The sequence below is a fragment of the Ursus americanus genome, chromosome 7, assembly GCF_024610735.1.
Source record: "Ursus americanus isolate L20-20 chromosome 7, mUrsAme1.1.p, whole genome shotgun sequence".
NCBI lineage: Eukaryota > Metazoa > Chordata > Mammalia > Carnivora > Ursidae > Ursus > Ursus americanus.
The window spans coordinates 48,719,934-48,742,447 of NC_142133.1; the positions used below are offsets into that span (position 1 = coordinate 48,719,934).

The following is a 22,514-nucleotide window of genomic DNA, read 5'->3' on the forward strand; positions in this document are numbered from 1 at the left end:
CTTTTGGCCAACATGAAGCTATGGCAAATGGATTTATCCTCCCACCTGAAACAACAACAGAATCAGACAAAATATTTGAAACAATAGTTTTCAACACTACACCTTGGGCAATGAAGGAAAGTGATTCCTGAGAGATAAAAAAAGAAATGAGATAGGCACTATAATTGCTAGGGACTTGGGTCTAGGATTTATAAATAATCTCAAAACCATTAAATTTAAAAAAAAATCTGACAATCTGAGGAGTGCCTGGGTGGCTCAGGTGGTTAAGCATCTGCCTTTGGCTTAGGTCATGATCTCGGAGTCTTGGGATCCAGTCCCATGTTGGGCTCCCTGCTTAGCAGGGAGTCTGCTTCTCCCTCTCCCCCTCCCACTCTTGCTCTCTCTCAAATAAATACATAGTCTTTAAAAAAATCTGACAATCTGTCATAGAAATGGCCAAAAGAAGATACTTCACTACCAAAGATCCACAGATGGCAAATAAGCATATGAAAAGATGCTCAAAATCATTAGCCATTAAGGAAATGCAAATCAAAAACCACAGTGAGATACTGCTATACCCCAATTAGAATGTCTTAAATTTTTTTTTTAAGATTTTATTTATTTATTTGACAGAGAGAGACAGCCAGCGAGAGAGGGAACGCAAGCAGGGGAAGTGGGAGAGGAAGAAGCAGGCTCCTAGCGGAGAAGCCTGATGTGGGGCTTGATCCCAGAACACTGGGATCATGCCCTGAGCCAAAGGCAGATGATTAACGAGTGTGCCACCCAGGCACCCCAGAATGTCTTAAATTTAGAAAACTGTTCACAGCAAGTGTTTGTAAGGATGTAGAGGAAGGATGTGGAGATAAGAATGAAAAATGGTACAACCACTTTGAAAAAGTTTGGCACTTTTCTTAAAATTTAAGCATACACTTACTGCATAACCCATCCATTCTATTTCTAGGTATTTAACCAAGAGAAATTAAAGTATATGTCCATACAATAACTTTTACACACATATTCATATCAGCTTTATTTGTAATAGTGTCAAACTAGAAATGACCCAAATGTCTGTCAATGGATGAATGGAAAAACAAATTGTGGTATATCCATACAATGGAATACTACTGAGCAATGAAAATTGTTGAACTATTCATATATGCTATAACATGGATGAATCTCAAAATAATTATGCTAAGAGGCCAGACAAAAAAAGAGTACATACTGTGTTTTTCCATCTACATGAAGCTCTAGAATATGCAAAGTAATTTATAATAGCAGAAAGTAGATCACGTAGACAGGCAGAAGGCAGGGCAGTGTAGGAGAGAGAGATTATCAAGGGGCACAAGGAACCTTTTGGGGGTGATGACTGTGCTCATTGTGTGCATTGTGGTGAGGGTTTCATGGGTATATACATATGCCAAAACTTACCAGTGTACACTTTATGTATAGTTTATTATATTTTAACTATGCCTCAATAAAGCTAATTAAAAATTCCATCATTATAATCTGTATTTCCTCTCTGAATCTTTTTAAAAATGTTTTACCATTTTCCTTATGGTTGGGTAGTTTAAAAATTTATTTGAAATTAGATAAAGTCATTTATAGAGTGAGGCTATTTATGCTTATTGTGTAGTTTTTATAAAAGAATCATTTGAATCTTTTCATTTGAAAGGAAGTACATTTACAGACTTTATATCAGTTACATTTTATTCCTTGTATCATTCAACTCTACTCTGTCTTTATTAACTTTATTATCATAATCTTTTGAAAATGCAGATTTAATATCTTTAATTACAATTATGGTTTTGTTTATTGCTTCACTTATGATGGGTTATTCTTTCATATTTGCTTGACTAGCGATGGAGAGTGGTGGGAGTCTTTCTCTGAGGATTATTCTTAGAGACAACTTAAATTTTACCTGTAAATTAAGTTTTGTTTTTGCTTCAGAATTTTTTCTTCAATTATTTCCTTAAATTGTGAATTTTGCTTGACTTTACCTTATTGTATACCTCTATGTCTTGCCGATTAGAACTTAGATGCACAGAGCCACATCATTTTAGAAAGAGATCTCAGATACCATGATTTTCCAACCTCTTCAATTTATAGATGAAGAAACAAAGTCACAGAGAAGTAAATGTTTTACCTAAAGTCAAATAACCAAGAGAACTGGGCTAGAACCCCAAACTTTTGATTCTTTGTTTCTTGCCCGTTGAAATACACCATCTTCACCTTTCTATAATGGATCTTCAATTTCTTTTTAATGGCTCTCTGCTTAATCTTTCCATGATTTGTCACTGATGTTTTAATTTTTTTTCCTTTATTATTTGCTACGTTGATGCTGTGAAGATTAAGGAAACCTTGTTAAGGCATACATGGGTGAAAGCTCCCCCTTCAGGGCTTCCTGACTCCATTATATATGAGGTTTCCTTAAACAAACCAAAAAGGCAACCTAGTTAATAGGTCAACTTAGTTAAGATAGTTGCAAATGATATATCCGAGAAAGGGTTAATATCATATATAATATATACTATACAACTCAACACCAAAAATCCCCAATCTGATTTTTAAAACGGGCAGAGGACCTGAATAGATATTTTTGCAGAGATGATGATATACATACAACATACACAAGACACTTCAAAGGATGCATGACACACTAATCATTAGGGAAAAGCAAATCAAAACCACAATGAGATTATCGCCTCACACCTGTCAGAATGGCTAGTATCAAAAAGATAAGAAATAACAAGTGTTGGGAAGGATCTGGAGAATAAGATGCTGGTGAGAATGTAAATTTGTGCAGCTACTGTGGAAAACAGAATGCAGGTTCCTCAAAAAAATTAAAAATAGAAATATTATACCATCCAGTAATTCCACTACTGGGTACTTACCCAAAGAAAATGAAAAAAATTAATTCAAAAAGATATATGTACCATTTATCACAGCATTCTTTACAATAGCCAAGATATGGAGGCAACCCAAGTGTCCATTGTTAGATGAATGGATAAATAAGATGTGGAATATATATACATTGGAGTATTACTCAGCCATAAAAAAGAATGAGATCTTGCCATTTGTGACAACATGGATAGACCTAGAAGGTATTATGCTAAGCGAAATAAGTCAGAGAAAGCCAAATTCCATAAGATTTCACTTATATGTGGAATCTAAAAAACAGAAATGAACAAACAAAAAAACCTCTTTAATGCACAGAACAAACTGGTGTTTGCCAGAATGGAAGTAGGTGGGAGATGGGTGAGATAGACAAAGGAGATTAAGAGGTACAAACTTCCAGTTATAAAATAAGTCACAGAGATGAAAAGTATAGCCCAGCGAGTATAGTTAATAATTTCATAATAATGTGTAGTGACAGATAGTAACTACACTTATCATGGTGAGCACTGAATAATGTATAGAATTGTTGAATCAATATGTTGTACACCTGAAACTAATATAACATTGTATGTTAATTATACTTCAATTTAAAAAGATCAGAAATCAATTGAAATGATAATGAAACGCATGATACATTCTAATTGAGTGAAACATTCTTGTAAAATAAAATATGCTTACTTGTTTGCAATTCTTTTTTTTTTTTTAAAGATTTATTTATTTATTTGACAGAGAGAGAGACAGGCAGCAGAGAGGGAACACAAGCAGGGGGAGTGGGAGAGGAAGAAGCAGGCTCCCAGCGGAGGAGCCCGATGTGGGACTTGATCTCAGAACGCCGGGATCATGCCCTGAGCCGAAGGCAGACGCCTAACGACTGCGCTACCCAGGCGCCCCTGCAATTCTTTTTTTTTTTTTTTTTTTTTTTTTAAGATTTTATTTATTTATTGGAGGGGCGCCTGGGCGGCTCAGATGGTTAAGCATCTGCTTTGGCTCAGGTCATGATCTCCAGGTCCTGGGATCAAGTCCCATTTTGTGCTCCCAACCAGCAGGGAGTCTGCTTCTCCCTCTCCCTCAGCCTTTTCCCCTGCTTGTGCTCTCTCTCTTTCAAACGAATACATAAAAAATCTTTTAAAAAAAGATTTTATTTATTCATATGAGAGAGAGAGAGAGACAGAGATAGTGAGAGAGAGCACAAAGCCAGGAGAGGGAGAAATAGGCTCCCCACTGAGCAGGGAGCCTGAGATGCGGGCCTCAATCCCAAGACCAGGGGATCATGACCTGAGGTGAGGGCAAGAAGCTTAACTGACTGAGACACTCAGGCAACCCATTTGTTTGCAATTCTATGTATATATTTAAAAGAATCATGTTTTTCAGATGCTGAGCCAGAGCCACACAGGTAAGCCACTCCTGGATTTCTAAACCTTAGAAACTATGTGAGATAATTAATGTTTGTTGTTTTAAGCTGCTAAGTTTTGGGATAATTTGCTATGTAGCAATAGAAAACCAATATAACAACTCTATAATGACATTTACTCTCAAGTAATTCCGGGTCCAGAGGGCTGAATATTTAGAGAGGAAGACCAGTCCAGGAAATTGTTGGGAGTTTTCATTCTTGGGAGTTGTTGGATCAATGCTTTATCACTTCCTCTATAGTATGTTGAGTCATAGATTTTAGGCAGTCCATTAATTAATTTTTATTTTTAGGCACTCCATTAATTCTAAAGAAAGAACTGGGGCTCAGATCATAGAAAGAACATGGATTGTCTGAGACAGCCTTTTTCTCTTTTTGTGTCTGTATAGGGCAATGTATTAAGAAATTAAGGAGTTTCACTGTCTTAAACCCTCATTATCAGATATTTAAGATGTAATTTGTCAAACTGCTAATTATGCATTAGTCTTAAAATTAAAAATTTCATTTCCAGCAAATGAAATTTATAAAATTATGGTTAATATTAATGATAATTAATATAGGGGAAGACACCTAAAAACTTTTTTTTTTAAGAAGATTTTGTTTAGAAGTTTGGGGCTCGAACTTACAGCCCTGAGATCAAGAGTTGCATGCTCCACCAACTGAGCCAGCCAGGCGCCCCTAGAACTTTTTGTAAGTCAGCAGCCTGACATATTACAATTTTTGTATTATAGACAGAATATTAATTCAGCACTACTGTACTACTTAAACACTTGTGCTAGGTTGGGACAGATGCAGGAAAGAGAAAATTAAAAAGAAACCTATAATTTAACCATGGAGTGTGATAAAACCAGCTATTTTTCCTCTTCCCCTGAAAGGGAGACTGTCACTTTAAATTTAATATGAAGCAAACTACTGAACCAAGACTCACACACGCACACACACACTATAATTTGCCAGGAGAAACTGGCAAAAGTTGTTAAATTGGTAACTTAGGTCAGTAAATAAAAATTGCCAGACTGGCTCCCTGCCTGAGATGGCCACATGAGAGGGTAAAATTAAGATGGATTTTCCTAAGTGGCTTAGTACTATCTTCTGTTTGGTGGAAAATAGACAAGCAATTTTGGCTGCTGACTATAAATGTGTTTTGTGTGTTTTATATGGAGAAATGGATGGAGAGCAAAGTAAGAGAGATCGGAAAATTATGTGAGAAACCGCTGAAGGAAGGGTGAAAAAACCTGTCACTCTCAGCGCAATTTAGTTCAGAAGCACGGAGATGTTTACCTCCCGGCCTCAGGAGGAGCTGCATAAAATTCTTGCCAGGGAAAGTAGCAAACTTGACAAAGTGACCCAAAAGGACTTAGTTTTAGTAAATATTCAGGAAAATTTGAAAATTAAAGAGGTTTAGAAATAAGAAACCGCGAGGAAAGGAATCCATACATATCCTAGAATACAAACATACAGATGCATGTGCACGCACACACACGTTTTTTCGTATGACACTCTAAAGATATATCGCCTTCAGGTGACTGTGTAATTGCAAATTGTTTTAGTTCATTTAGGTACGCTGATTTAAAAGTCTGCGTTTGATATAAGGTCATGCAGAAACCCACTATTTAATTTGGGAAAAACACATTCTTCTGCTCCTGTACCTTTCAATTTCAAGAATATGCAGCACTGTTTATCACCATTTGGTAGCATTGTACAGCATCTGTAGAAATAACTGACACTTCATAACCCACTAATCTCCAAAGGTCTAAAACTGCAAAATAAATATTCTGAGTACAGCTTTATGATAGATGCTCACTCATGAAAAGGTTATATGATAACTAAAAAAGGATATTTGGTTAGGAAACAAATTAAGCACTGAAAATTCCATCTGTAAGAGAAATCCACAGAAGGGAGATCCAGGACAGCTCTCATGATCTGGGGAGGCTCTGAGAAAAAATCATCTGGGGTCTGAGGCAAAGGATCAGATTTCAGGGGATTGAGAGAAGGGCATTAGATTAGCAGAGGGATGGGGACAGGGAGCAACAATAGTGTGAACAGAGGAAAGGAGACTGATTTAGATTTGAACTGAAAGTTCATGCTAGGAAGTAGTTTTGAGAATAAACGGGTCAGTAGTGAGCAGCACAAGAAAGATTACTGGATTTAATAAGTGGGCAGTGCAAGGAGATCCCTAGAAGTGCTATTTCAGGAGACTGGTGGTCCACGGACAGAACTATTTTTTCTATAATATGTTGTTTAATTTTTTTTGTGAATAATATCCTTCATAGTTTCTCATGAAAAATAACACTAGGACCCTAATGATCCCTACAGGTTTTTTTTTTTTTAAATAACTTTTTTGGGGCAGGAATAAATAAGAACAGGGTACCAGGATTTTTAGCCTGATAAATGAAGTAGTTTGAAAATCTCCTGTTGTTTAGATAATTTAAATCTAAAAACTTAAGTTAAAATCCCATAGTTTTTAAAGAGAAAAATATGTTTTCTGGCCCACTGGACTGGGAAGAAGAAAAATAGATTTTAATTATTTTGCCATCAAAACATACACCTTGTTCCCTCCAGGTTCAATTCCTTTGGTTTTCCTCATGGCATTGAATCCAGCTCTTCACATACACACACAAAAAAATCCCCTTTCCCTCTCCCTTCTCTGAATGCCCTTCTCCAACAGGCTGCTGAAGGTCAAAGGAGAGGCTCCAGGACAAAGCAGTTGGTTCTGTGGCTTTTGCTTATGCCTCAGAAAAATGTGCATGAAGAGAAGAGGGATAGAGACAGAGAGTCACATGGTATGGCATATACCTACTGTGTTCCTTCCATATCACATGTGAATGCACCTATAGTCTGAGATTGGAGAAATGCCCTAGATATGGCTGGATTAGGAAAGTTCTATTTCAATGTAATGATGTGTTTTAGTTGGTTGTACTTTATTGGATATCCATGATCAGGAGTTGATTTGGAAAAGGGAGTTTAAAATATCTATATTCCTCGCTATCATGAATCCAACTGTAAAGAGAGAAGAAAAACAATATATGGATGAGCTTATAGAAATTTAAGATGCAAGATTAGGTTTTGCCTTCTGATTTTTTTATGATTTCTTGAAATATCTTCACACTCAAGCCAAACATGGAAATGAAATAAAATGATGAATGCTTAAAATCTGTGTAGTTATTAAATTCTCCAAAAATTTCAGGGCATTCCAAATATTAGTTAAGAGAAATCGTGTTCTTTTTTTTAAATTAATTTATTTGAGAGAGAGAGAAAGAGGGAAAGAGAGAGAGCGAGCTGGGGAGAAGGGGCAAAGAGAGAGGGAGAGAGGGAGAGAGAGAATCTCAAGAAGATGCCCCACTGAGTGTGGAGCCCAATGCAGAGCTCAATATCATGACCCATGAGATCACGACCTGAACCAAAATCAAGAGTCAGATGCTTAACCAACTGAGTCACCCAGGTGCCTCCCAAAATCTTGTTCATTACATTTTTACTTACAGAATTTTATTCATATAGCTTAAGTTTTAGTGACATGAGATTATCTTCTTTTCTTTCATTACAAAGATTATCCTTTTTCTTTTGATCAAATCAGTAAAAAAAAAAAGTGGCTATAGTTACAAATATGAAGAAGATATAGTCCCTGCCTATACTGGGATGAGACTTTTGGGAACTTTGGGAGGCAGTGAGTATATTTTGCATGTGGGAGGAATGGGAATAATTGGGAGGCAGCCTCTAACATGACTCCTAATGATCCTGCCTCTTATTCTTGCTCTTGTGTAATCCCTTCATCTCGAATGTGGGCTGCACCTAGTGACTCATTTCTAACAAACAGAATGCAGGAAACGTGAGAGATGTCACCTCTGAGATCAGGTTATAAAAATAGGATGACTTCTGTCCTGCTCAACCTCTCCCGCTTGTTCATTCAATGGAAGCCAGCTGCCATGTTGTGAGCTACCCTATGGAGAGGCCCAGTGGCAAGAAACTGAGGGTGGCCCCTGAGGAACTGAGGCCTCAGTCCAACATCCATGAGGAATTTCATCCCACGATCCTTCCCTAGCTGAGCCTTCAGATAACTACCAGCCTACGTAACACCTTAATTAGGGTCTTGTAAGACCCCTGAACCGGAGGACTCAACCAAGTGTTCCTGGATTCCTGACCCACAAAAACCATGAGATAATGTTTGCTGTTTTAGTCATTAAGTTTTGTAATAATTTGAACACAGTAATAGATAATTTATATTGCCCTCAAGTACCTTATGGTCTAATTAAGTGAAATAAATATAAAAATAAAGATAACAGTTAATACTTAGTAGTGCTTATTATATGCCAGGTACTTTTCTAAGCATTTTACATATATTAATTTAAACCTTACAATAAATAAATGAAGTATTAGTACTATTGCCATTTTATAGATGAGGAAATTAAGGCAGTAAGAGGTTAAATAACTTGCTCACTGTCACACAGCTCGTGGAGCTGGGATTCAAACTCAGTTTGGTGTTAGAGTTCAAGTTCTTTTTATTTTATTTCTTTTAAAGTTCTTAATCACTATATTGTACTGCTTCTTTCCATCTTACATACTGTAATGGAATTATGCACTCTTTATAGAAATAGTACAGCATAGGGAATGATTATATCTGTAGGATAAAGGACTCTGAAGGATTCGCAGACACCTAAGCAAAATTTGAAACATGTAAAGAAGGCATTCCAGACAGATGGAATAGCATATGCTAAGGTATGGGAGCACAAAACAACATTTTACTTGCCAAGGACATATGCTACTATTCTTTCAAATGTTTGTAATCAATTATGTGGTCTTCATATTCTGACCTTTATTTCTATTGGTAAACACTGTGCTCTCTGAATTCTAATAAGCCACAACTCTTTTTAGAAAAGAGTAATGCCTGATTCTCAACCAAGGGAGAAGGCAGCTTAGAATGAATTGAGCAGAAAAATCTCCCCACTCATTTCAACATCCAAGGTGATTTAGAGGATCAGTAATGGAGGCATTTGTCTTTTGTAGCAACAAAAGCACGCTCTTTACACACTAATATGCGCTGTCTACCAGACAGTACCCAACATCCATAATGCTCTCCCTGCCCTTGGGATGATGAGGAAGATCAGTCATAGGTTTGAGAACCACAAGTCTCTATACTGGAATGTAACTCTAAATAATCTTGCATCAGATCCAAATAACCTATTGATTATTTGTCAGGAAAAATGGAGAGGAGAGAAAAAGGGGGATTAAACATAACTCAGAATTAATCACTAGAAAAAGTAAACCAGGTAACCCTAAAAACAAAGAGAAGTGGCTGTAGATAAAATATTTATGGACATAAAAGGAGTGGTTGCCTTTCCCCCTTCAATATCATAATTATTCTCAAAAGACCAATTAAAAAAACTTTTTTTTGAGATAATTATAGATTCCCCTGCAGAGAGATCCTGTATTATGCAATACTGCAACCAGAAAACTAACATTGGTAGAATCCATTGAATTTATTCAGTTTTCACGAGTTTCACATGCACTTGTGTGTGGGTTCATGCAAACTCTGATGCAATTTTATTTCATATGTAGAATTGCATGGCCACCACAATCAAGATACAGAAGAATTCCATCACAGAGATCCCTCATGTTACTCTTTTGCAGTCACAGCCAGCCTGTCCCTCCTACTATACCCAATCCCTGGCAACCTTCAATCTCTTCTCCATCTCTATGATTTCATTATTCAAGAATGTGATATAAAAGGAAAGTTTTGAGACTGGTTTTTTTCCTCCACTCAGTATAATTCCCCTGAGATTCATCCAGGGCACTGTGTGTATTAATAGTTCATTCCTTTTTATTGCTGAGTAGTACTCTCTGGTATGACTGTACCACAGTTTTTTTTTAACTAGTCACCTGTTGAAGGACATTGGTGTTGTTTCGTTTGGAGCTATCACAAATAAAATGCCTGTGAGCATTTGTGTACAGGTTTTTGTGTGAATATAAGTTCTCATTTCTCTGGGATAAATGCCCAAAAGTGCAATTTCTGGGTTATATGGCAAGTGCAAGTGTAGTTTTGTATGAAACTGCCAGATTCTTCTCCAAAATGGCAGTATCTTTTTACATCCCTACCAGCAATGTATGAGTGATCCAGTTTCTCTGCATCCCTACCTGCATTTGGTATATCACTATATTTTATTGGAGCCATCCTGAAGGTATGTAGTGATACCTCATTGTTATTTAAAATCTTATTTTGCTAACGACTCTTGGGCAGCTTTTTATGTGCTTATTTGCCATCTGTATACCATCTTCAGTGATAAGTATGTTCACATCCTTTGCCTTTTTCTGATTAGATTGTTTGTTTTTTTACTGTTGAGTTTTGAGAGTTCTTTATATATTCTAGATTCAAGTCCTTTGGCAGATTTACAGTTTGCAAATTTTGGTCTATAGTTTGTCTTTTTCATTCTCTTTACCGGATCTTTCACAGAGCAAAATTCTCAGTTTTGATGAGGTTCAACTTACCAATTTTTCATTTTATGGATTCGATTGTGCTTTTGGTGTTAAATCTAAAAATTCTTTGCTTAGCGTTAAGTCCCAATGATTTTTGCCTATTTTTTTTAAAGTTTTTTTTAAAGATTTTATTTATTTATTTGACAGAGAAAGAGAGAGAGTACAAGCAGGGGGAGTGGCAGGGAGAGGGAAAAGCAGACTCCTGCTGAGCAGAGAGCCCGATGGGAGGACTCAATCCCAGGACCCTGGTATCATGACCTGAGCTGAAGGCAGACGCTTAACCAACTGCGCCACCCAGGCACCCCAATTTTTGCTTATTTTTAAAAGTTTTACATTTTACTTACCTGTTTGACATCTAAGTCAGTAATCTATTTTGAGATAATTTTTGTAAAAAGTATGAGACTTATGTTAAGATTCTTTTTTTTTGCCCATGAATGTCCAATTACTTTATGACCCTATTTCCTGAAAAGGCTATCCTTCCTCATTGATTTCTTTTGCACCTTTGTTAAAATCACTTAGGTATATTTGTGCCAGCCTATTTCTGGGTTCTCTATTCTATTCCATTGATCTATGTGTATATCCCTGGGCCAGTACCATACAGTCTTGACCACTGTCATATATATTGAGATTTAACTGGATAGTGTGATTCTTCCTATTTTATTCTTCCTTTTCAAAGTTGTTTTAGTTATTACAATTCCTGCACCTATACATAGAAATTTTACAGTAAAATTGCCTATGTTACAAAATACCTTGCTTTTGTTTTTGTTCTGATTTTGATCAGAATCGCATTAAATCTATAGCAATCAATTTGGGGACAATTGACATATTTACTACACTGAGTCTTCCAATTCATGAACACAGTGTATTTATCCATTTATTTAGGTATTCTTTTCTTTCTTTCATTATTTTGTGATTTTTCAGAATACAGATCCTGTGTATGTTTCATAAGATTTATACCTACGCATTTTTCTTTGAAGCAATTATAAATGACATTGTGTTTTAAATTTCAGTTTCCTCAACAAATGTTGTTAGCATATAAAAATACAATTGGTTTTTGTGTGTTAATCTTGCATCTTGTGATCTTGCTGAACTCATTTATTAAGTTCTGGGATTGTGTGATTGTGTGTGTGTGTGTGTGTGTGTGTGTGTGTGTATGTGTGTGTATGTATAGATTCTTTGGAATTTTCTACATAGACACTAATGTCATTGGCAAATAGGGACAATATTATTTCCTCCTTTCCAATCTGTAGGCCATGCCTTTTCTTTCTTTTTCTTGCTTTACTGAACTGGCTAAAACTTCCTGCCACTTCACTAGGGTGAGAGTAGACATTCTAGGACATTGTAGGGAAAAGCATTTAGGCTGGCACCAATAGTTATGATATTAACTGTAGGTTTTTGTAGATATTCTTAACAAGTCGAGGAGTTCTCCTTTATTCCTAGCTTACTAAGACTTTTTAATCATGAATGGATGTTGGATGTTATCAAATGCCTTTTCTGCAACAACTGATATGATTGTATGACTTTTCTTCTTTAGTCTGTAGATATGGTCGATTACATTAGTTGACTTTTGAACATGAGCCAGCCTTGTATTCCTGAAATAAACCCCTCTATATTATGATATAGAAATCTTTTCATATATTGCTGGGATCAATTTATAATTTTGTATTTTTGCAACTAAGTTCATGAGAGATATTGGCCCGTAGTTTTCTTTTGCCTTACTGTCATTATCTGGTTTTGGTGTCAGGGTAAGACTAGCTTCAGAGAATGAACTGGAGAGTATTCTCTCATATTTTAAACTGGAAGAGACTGTATAGAATTGGTGTTAATTACTCTTGAAAGGTTTGGCAGAATTCTCCAGGGAAACTATGTGGTCTAGAGATTTCTTTTTTGAGAGTTTCAAAATTATGAATTCAATTTCCTTAATAGCCTTAGGACCATTCAAAATAATCTATTTCATATTGAGCAAGTTGTAGTAGTTGGGTGTTTTGAGGAACTAGTTCATTCATCTAAGTTGTTGAATTTATACGTATAGAGTCATTATAGTATTTCCTTGTTATCTTTCTGATGTCTGCAGGGTCTGTAGTGATATTCCCTGTTTCATTCCTGGTATTTCTAATTAGTATCTTCTTTTATTCTTTGTCCATCTTGCTAGAGGTTATTTTCTTTTATAGATTTTCTCTATTGTTTTCCTATTTTCAATTTTAATTGCTCTCTGCTTTTATATTTATTATTTCTTTACTATGCTTGCTTTGAGTCTGTTTTGCACTTATTTTCTGAGTTCCTTGAAGTGAGACTTTCTCTTTGACCCATGCATTATTTAGAAATGTGTTGTTCCAAGTGTTTGGAAATTTTCCTATTATCTTTCTGTTATTTATTTCTAGTTTGATTCCATTGTGCTTGGACAGCATACTCAGTATGATTTTATTTCTTTTGAGTAAGAATTGTTTTATGGCTCAGGAAATGATCTATCTTGGTAAATGTCAATGAGCACTTGATAAGCATGTGTATTTTGCTGTTACTGGGTGAAGTATTCTATAAATGTTGACCAGATCCTTTTGGTTGTTGGTGTTGAGCTCTTCTATATTGTTGCTGATATTCTGGCTAGTTGTTCCATCAGTTGTTGAGAGGGGGTGTTGAAGTCTCCAGCTATTATTGTCAATTTCTATTTCTTCTATTTCTTTTAGTTTTTGTTTCATATTTTGTTTGCAGCTCTGTTGTCTAGTGCATACCTATTTTGAATTGCCATGCCATCTTGGTGGTTTAACCCTTTTACCACAATTTGGCCATCTTTATCTTTGATAATTTTCTTTGCTCTTAAGTCTTCTATATGTGATATTAATATACTATCAGCCACTCATGTTTTCCTTTGATTAATGTTTGTATGATATTTCTTTTTAAATACCTTTCATTGCCTATATCATTGTATTTGAAATGAGCTTATTGTAGACATCATATAATTAGGCCATGTTTTAAAATCCATTCTGCCAATTTTATCTTTTAATTGGTGTATTTAGGCTGTTAACATTTAATGTAATTATTGATATGTTACAACTAAGTGTGCCATTTTATTTATTTTTTGTGTACTCTGTTTTCCATCTGTAGTTTCTTTTTTCCTGCCATCCTGTGAATTACGTGAGCATTTTTGAAAATTTTACTTTGAAAATTTTATTTGATCTACAGTGTGTTCCCCCCAACTTTATTGAGCTATAATTGACATATAACACTGTAAGTTTAAGGTGTACAATGTACTGACTTGATACACTTATATATTACAAAATTGATTACCATTTCTATAATGTTTTTTTAATTTACCTATTTTCCATTTTGGTAAAAATAAGCGTAACATAAAATTTACCATTTTTAAACATTTCTAAGTATATAAGTCAGGAGCATTAAGTACGTTCACAATGTTGTGCAAACATAACCACTATTGATTTCTATAATCTTTCATCTCAAACAGAAATGTGGAACCACTTGAAACAATAACTCCTCACATCCCCCCCTTATCTGTAGTACTTTTTAATTTTACCTGTTGTATAGGTTTTTTAGTGGTTGCTCTAGGTATTACACCATGTATACATATCACAGTCTACTGGTGTCATTATTTTACCAGTTCAAGTTAAGTATAGAAACTTTAACTCCCTTTATGTCTTTGCCCTGTTTATAGTATAATTGTCTTAAATATTTACTCTACATACATTTAGAACAATATAGTGTTATAATTTTTGCTTCAACTATCATTTTAGAAATTTATAAAACTCAAGAAGAAAAAGAGTCTGTTGTATATACCAATATTTTTGCTTATGTGTTCTTTCTTTCTTCCTGATGTTCCAAGTTTCCTTCTTTTATCATTTTCTGTTTAGAAAATATGCTTGGCACACCTGTGTGGCTCAGCTGTTTAAGTATCTGACTATTGATCTCAGCTCAAGTCTTGATCTCAGGGGTTATGAGTGCAAGACCCGTGGAGCCCACTTTAAAAAAGCTGGGTGTGGAGTCCACTTAAAAAAAATTTTTGGTGTGACAAATTCTCTTAGTTTTCCTTCATCTGAGAATTTCTTGATTTCCCTTTTATCATTGAAGAATATTTCACTGGACATAGGATTCTGGGTTGACAATCTTTTTAATACTTGAAAATATTGTGCCACTTCCTTCAGGCCTCCACAGGACATTAGGTGATTCATATTGGTGTTCCCCTATAAGTAAAGTCATTTCTTGCTGGCTGCTTTCAAAATGTTTTCTTTGTGGTTAGTTTTCAGAAGTTTAATTGTTGTATGTTTTGGAGTGGATTCCTTTGGGTTTGTCTTTTTTGCAATTTAACTTTTTGAATTTGCAGGTTATGTCTTTTGCCAAGTTACGGAAGTTTTCAGCTATTATTTCTTTGAATATTTTTTCAGTTCTCCTCTCATTCTCCTCCAATGACTACAATGATATGATTGTTACCTTTTTTTTTTTGTTTTTAATATCCCATAGTCTCTGAGATTCCACGCATTTTATTCCAATTTTCCCCGGTTGTTCACCTTGAGTAAGTTCAGCTTGAGGTCTATTCCTCAAGTTTGCTGATTCTATCATCTGTTATCTTCACTCTACTATTGAGCCCTTATAGTAAGTTTTTAAATTTTACTTATGTATTTTTTAGTTCTATAATTTCCATTTAGTTTTTTTGATATTTCTATTTCTTTGCTGTACTATTTATTTTCAACTTTTTTCAAGAGTATTTGTAAATGATTGAAGTATTTTTATGATAGCTGCTTTAACATAATTATCAGACAATTCCAACATTTGATTCATCTCATTATTGGTTATCTGTTGTCTTTTCTCATTCATGTTGTGATTTTCTTGGTTCTTGGATGAGTAATTGTTCGTGTGTGTGTGTGTGCATGTATCTTGGACATTTTAGATATTAGATCATGAAGCTCTGGATCTTATTTAGTCAATCAATCAATCATTTATTTATTTTTAAAGCAGGAAGTCTCCTGTTGAGATTTAGCACATGGGCTGCTGGGTGTGTATGTTTAACTTCTTTCTGAGCCCTGCCAACACCACCTTGGCAAAAGTGGAGCACTGACTCACACTGCCTTGTTGCAAATGGGTGGGGTGGAAGTTCGGCTCCCCCCTTACTCCACTAACAACTTCACAGTGAAAGTGGGGCACCAACTCTGTCTTGTTGCATCTGAGTGTGGGGGGGTAAACTCAGCTCCCCTTTCAATCTGCTGATACCACTTGCTGGGGGAACTGGAGCACCACCTGCTTTCGCCAGGCAGGAGATGGAAGGTCAGCTCCCTACTCCAGCCCTGCCAAAATCATCCTGCAGGGGAACTGGAATGCTGCCTCTCACGTCCATGGATTAGGGAAGGTTGAATAAAAAATTAACTCCTTGCTCAGCTCTGCTGAAACCATGCTGTGATTAGAGGGTGCAGTTTTTCTGTATTTGGCTGGAGTAGGACAGAATTGCCAATAAGCTTTCCATTATTAAGCCATTCTTTTTTCCATCCTTTGTGTAGGGAAAACAGACTTTTCTTGGAGCTTTTATTGTCTGTGCCTGTTCCTAGTGCTGGGTTGGAGGATTCTGCATTGCCCCGTCTGAGATATGACAGGAAGTAAGGAAACCTGGCAACTTACCATCGTATCATTCAAGTCTCCAGATTCCTATGTAGCCCAACTTCTTTCTATCTTCCAAAATATTACTATGCTTGTTTTTTCTACTGTGTCTAGAGCTTTTAGGGACAACCTAAAGGAATGGGATTACTTCATGTTAATTTAACTGGAAGTCTCCTTAAAAGTCCATTTTTAAACATTAGCTTAGTTTAATACCTGGAATTTCCCCAGGTTGTCAAAAGTCATAAATCTTGTATTTTAGCAATTTACAACCTAGACTCTGCGCTGAACAGATGCACAGAAAAATCCATAAACAGATGAATCAAATGCATACATAATAAGAGGAAATAATAACACTAAGTTTTTATAGGGCTTAATGGTTTACAGAGCACTTTACATATTTAATGTATATACACAATGCTCTTATATATTTATTAATTAAATGTATACATTTACTACATAAAGTATATTCATATAAGTTTATAAATATATATGTACATATTACTGTTAGCAATGTCACAAGGTAGGTGGAGCAGATATTGTTATTTAAAAAAATTGAGGCTGTTTGGTTAAGGTTCTTGAATAATGTTGAAAATCTGGTAAGTACAAGTGTTACAATTTTTGTGAATCTTAGCCCTGAGCTCCTGATACCAAACCACGCTAGCTAGGGTAAACAACCCTCCATTCTAATAGAAATCCTGTGCTTAACAAGTAATCACAAAGCATAATTTTGCCTTTTTGAGGTGTAGTGGCTTGTGGGTTATACAGTCAGATTCAAACTCAAATTCCAGCTCCACCATGTCTTATTTGTGTAATCCTGGAGAAATTACTTAACCCCTCCATACCTCAGTTTCTTCATCTGTAAAATGGGGACAACTATAGTAATATTTACTTTAAAAAGTTGCTTTGGATAATCATACATTTAAAGCAAAGTGCCTGGCACATTGTAAGCACTCAATAAATGGTAGGTAGCTATTATTATAATTAGGGATAAATAAAGCAAAATACACTGCATTTCCACAGGGAAATAATGATTCAGACTCAAAGCTTTCAAAAGCAGAGAGGGTGCATCTGTTCATTCCTGTTTGGTTGTGTCACACTTCACATGTTGCTTAATAAACATTGGCATCTCTATAATTTCAAAACTGGAAGGACCTAAAAGGTCATCTATTTCAAGCTTCTCATTTTATAGATAAGGAAGCTTAGGTTGGGAGGGGTTGAATGAATTACTTCAGTGTTAGCACCCTTCTTGCTACACCTGGTAAAACACACAAAAGAGTGAGCAGGAAATAAAGTATAGAAAGACATCCCAGATTCCAGAAAGGAAACAATTTGGGTCAATAAAACCTGGGGAGGTGGGGAACAGGTCCAAAAGGTATAAATACTTCCCTATAGGTTGGGCACCATATATGAGGGCAATGCCTGCATACCATCCTCATAGAAATCTCTACAGGGGTAGCTTGATTGCCACTTAAATGTGGATTGCATTCCACAAAAAGTGGCAATCTGCCCCAAACCACACAGGAGACATCAACAAAGTGGAAAACATTCACAACAATATTTTTTTGTTTGTAGTTGTACTTTTACTCGTTTGTTAAACTGGTCTTAGTAACAATCTCCAGATAAGTATGGAGATTTTTTTTTTGGTTTGAAAATGATGAAAACTGACTTTTTTTAAGTGATGAGAAGGAATATATTTTTCATTACACATTTTGTCAGTTTACTCTTACTTTTATATTAGCTGTGAGCTAGAACAGTCAGTAAATTAAAAAGCTCTTTTCCACAAGGTCTTCTTATAAAGTCTTTCTTACCCTTATCAAAAGTGTATTTTGGGGGCGCCTGGGTGGCTCAGTTGTTGGGCATCTGCCTTCGGCTCAGGGCATGATCCTGGCGTTCTGGGATCGAGCCCCACGTCAGGCTCTTCCGCTGGGAGCCTGCTTCTTCCTCTCCCACTCCCCCTGCTTGTGTTCCCTCTCTCACTGGTTGTCTCTCTCTCTGTCAAATGAATAGATAGAATCTTTAAAAAAAAAAAAAAAGTGTATTTTGCATAAAAGTATATTTTAAGGCAGTTTTGAAAAACAGATTCTCAAATCAGAAAGATGAAATTTTGACTTTTTCTATCTTGCCTCTGTAGTTTCAGATTTCTAAAAATAAATGAAAGTGAAAAATATATGAGATAATTGAATAAGGGTGAGTGCAAAGTTCTAGTAATGTGCAACAGCTATTAAGCATTTCAAAAAATGTTAAAAGCAATTCTAGGGGTGTCTGGCTGGCTCAGTTAGAAGAGCGTGTGATTCTTGATCTTGGGGTTGTGAGTTCAAGCCCCACGTTGGGTGTAGAGATTACTTAAAAAAAAAAAAAAAGCAGTTCTAAAGATTTTTGTGTGTGTGTGTTAGAGAAAAGTTGTTAAGTGGACAACAAAAGCAGTTTACAAAATGTATATAAAAAGAGCTATCTTTCACGAAAATGCACATATGGGTTTATGTGTATACACAGGAAAAACTCTGGAAATTCACCCCAAATGTTAAAATTCTTTTTTTTTCTGGCTTCTGGGATTTCATGAGATTACTGTTTATGTACCTTTTTTTTTTCTAATTTCCTTATGATGAATATGTATTTTAGTCAGCAGAGAAAGGGTTTCCTCTCCTTTCTTTTGATTAATATTAGTTAAATGTTACAGAGAATCTAATTTAAAGTGAAGGAAGGACCAGAGCAAAGTCCAGAATGATTGCAAATTGAGAGGTTCTCCAGACTGAACAGAATATGGGGGCAGGAGTCCATTTGATACTGGAGTGTGGTTTTGTTTGTTTGTGTTCATGTGCAAATTCTTTGTTGTGTGGTGAAAATGCAAACACGGAAAAATAACCTGCAGTTGTTCTGAATACTGAGTTTTCCCCCTCTAGCTTCTACAGACCCTCCTCTGAGAAGTCAAGGCATAGGCTTAAGGCAATTATGCACTGGGTAGGAAGGACCAATACAAACTAAAGAGGGAACATAAAGATCTCTGCCCTTACTAGTACTATTTTTCTCTCCTTGGTTAAATTTGAAATCTCTTCTCTCTCTCTCTCTCTCTTTTTTTTTTAAGATTTTAAGTATTTTCTACACTCAACATGGGGCTCAAACCCACAACCCTGAGATCAAGAGTCCCACATTCTACCGACTGAGTCAGCCAGGTGCCCTGAAGTCTCTTCTCTTATTATGCTCTTTCCTTTAATAAATACCCAAAGAACTTTTTCTATGCTGATTAAATCACATGAGAGAAAAAGAAAAGTCAGCCCTAACCTAGGAGCTAATAATCTAACTGAGTAAACAAACTGGAAAAGTTAACCAAGAGAAGAGCACTATGCACTTAGAATTAAACAACTTAACACAGAGAAGTCCTATAGCAGGTCAAGGAATGGCTGGTAACTGTACTGTGGTCATGGTCTAGATCAGCACTGTTCAATATAACTTTCTACAGTGATGAATTAGCACAGTAGCCACTAGCCACGTGTGGCTAATGAGCACTTGAAATATGGTCTGTACAACTGAGGATCTGAATTTTTTTTTTTTAAAGATTTTATTTATCTATTTCACAGAGATAGAGACAGCCAGCGAGAGAGGGAACACAAGCAGGGGGAGTGGGAGAGGAAGAAGCAGGCTCATAGCGAAGGAGCCTGATGTGGGGCTCGATCCTGGAACACCAGGATCACGCCCTGAGCCGAAGGCAGGCGCTTAACCGCTGTGCCACCCAGGCGCCCCGAGGATCTGAATTTTTAATTTTATTTAATTAAAAAAGCTACATACAGTTGGTGACTTACCATATTGAAGAATGCAGGCCAGGATCTAGAAGGTATCAAAAAAGTAGAACTTGTCTTGTTACTTGAAGAAAGGGGAGGATTTGAATGGCTTTGGACAAAGAAAGGCATTCCAGGAGAGGAAAAAGCACATATGAACTGTGCTTACTTCACACTGAAAATGTGAAAGCGTCTGGTGTTTGGATGGGTGATTGTCATGGGTTGCTACACTGGGCAGACCATGCAGCTGAGAGTTATGATTTGAAGCTGTCTGTAATGGGGAGTAATTAGTTCTTTCTTTTTTCTTAATTGCAGTATAATTGATATATAACATTATTTTCAGGTGTACAATATGATTTGATATTTTTATGATTATTTCTGATCAGTGGATAATAGCTCTTACCATGTGTCAGGCATTATGTTGAGTGCTTTAGATGTATTATCTCATTTAATTATAACAACCTTTTGAGGGGAATGAAGAGTCATTTGGTGGCACTATAGGGGTAAGAGAAGCAATTTATAATCTTGAAATATCTCAAGGTACTGATGATGAGGATGCAGAAGTTAGAAAGCCTCATTAGGACATGAGGAAGTTAGACTCAATAGACCTTCATGTCTGACTACATGTGGAGGATGGATGAAAAAGGGATGAGACAATCTGCATTCCTAGGGATACTGATGAGAACAAAATCCTGTGGAACACCAATGATTCTGGGGTGAATGAAGGCAGTTGTATTAGCAAAGGGAGCTTGAGAAGGATGTAGTTGGGTGGCAATGGAAATAAGTTAGTAGAGTCGAGGAATTTGATAAAGGGTTTTTGAAAGTCCTATAAGTAAGTTAAAGATGAGGATGAAGGGGCATCTGGCTTTAGTTGGTGGAGCATTTGACTCTTGATCTTAGGGTTGTGAGTTAGAGCCCCATGTTGCGTGTAGAGATTATGCAAAAATAAAAATCTTAAAAAAAATAAGGTGGAGAAGTGGCAGCTGTGGTTGGGAGTTAAGGTAATGCTGACAAAAACAGAGGAGTCAAAGGGAGGAAAGTCAATATTGAAAGGAAATACGAACTTTTTTTTTGACATGTTGATTAGAGGTAGTAAGTCCCCTGGATGATAATGTCTTACTGGTTGGAGACAATATGAAGCTAGAGCTTATGAGGCAGATCAAGGCTGGAGAGGGCTGAGTGTAAAGTGCTGCCCCAGCACAGCAGGTAAAGAGAAAGAGAGGTTGAGGATAAAACCTGGGGCAAATGCCCACCCACATAGAGGGCTAAATGAGAAAGAAGAGCCAGCAAGGGAGGAGTGATTGTACCATCCTAGGGCAATGTCAAGGGAGAATTTTACAGGTGAAAGTCAGAATTTTCTTGTGTGGCAGTGAGGTCAAGGAAAAAAAAAAAGACTGAGAAAAGAATGAGCTTATCAAGGAGATCCAGGAGGAAAAAGTGTAAAGAATTTGTCTGGGCAGTTTGGCAGTGCAGGGACTGAGAGGAAAAGGGAAACTGCTTGAGAAGCGATAAATAAAGATCATCTCTCCCCCAATTCCCCAGGTAGATTAATCCCATTCAGTCTGAAAGCAGAAAGGAGGAACCTAGTACAAAGGAGGGGAAGAAGGCCTGGAGGGAGGTGAGATGGAGCCAGCAAGCCAAGGGTTGGCAACTTAGAAGGGAGAGGAGACTCTTGTTCCCTCAGACACTTGACAACAGTCACAAAAATGGATGGTACGGACAGAAATACTTTGAGAAGTGCGGCAGAGGATGCTGGAGCTGGATGTTTTTTTTATCTTCTCAGGGAAAAAGCCACCAGGGCCATCTGCCAAGAAAGAGGAGAAAGGAAAATGGGTTAGGTGGGAAGGAGAAAAGAGATTTTTAACAGCAACAGTTAGGGCAGCCCTTGAGAATCACCTGAATGGAAGGATTGGGGACTAGACCAACGTGATTCCATTTTAGGCTGCCATCTCAGATTTACTTCTGGGAACAGACAATACTAACAACCACCACCACCATTTATCATGTGGCTATTCCCTGCTTACTACGAGTGTTTACATATATTATCTCACTTAATTTCCGAAGAAGCCAATGAAGTACTATTAATTGCAATTATTTCCAAATTATAAAAAAATAAACTGAGACTCATAAAGATTTCACCTTAATTAAAAAAAAAAATTGCCAGCACCGTTCTTGAGACAGGCAAAGGGCTTGCCTTTATGGAGATTTACTGAAGAGGTGCATGCAGAAAAGTAAACGAATGAATGAAACAGATGACTTCAGCTTTTAATGGTGTGAAAATAATAAAACTGGTGATACGGTTGATATTATAATAAATACGACACAACACTGGAGGAGTGCGGGAAGGTAGAGGCTCTATTAGTGTCGTCATGGGAGGGCCCTTTCAGGGGACA

At 36.5% G+C, this 22,514-nt stretch overlaps 1 long non-coding RNA gene across 4 annotated transcripts in view; it reads right to left on the reverse strand.

Moving 5' to 3' along the window:
* LOC123799709 (uncharacterized) overlaps positions 1-22,514 on the reverse strand; it is a 62,860-nt gene that overhangs the window by 39,579 nt on the left and 767 nt on the right. Inside the window, exons 2-4 of one of the 4 annotated variants that reach the window (XR_015725239.1) lie at positions 20,146-21,925; positions 18,157-18,340; positions 578-16,478 (exon numbers count right to left, since the gene is read on the reverse strand). This is a non-coding gene — a long non-coding RNA (uncharacterized LOC123799709). Of the gene's footprint in view, positions 1-577; positions 18,363-20,145; positions 21,926-22,514 lie in introns of those variants that run through there. The other 3 variants (XR_015725238.1, XR_006781676.2, XR_015725237.1) reach the window with 3 other exon arrangements.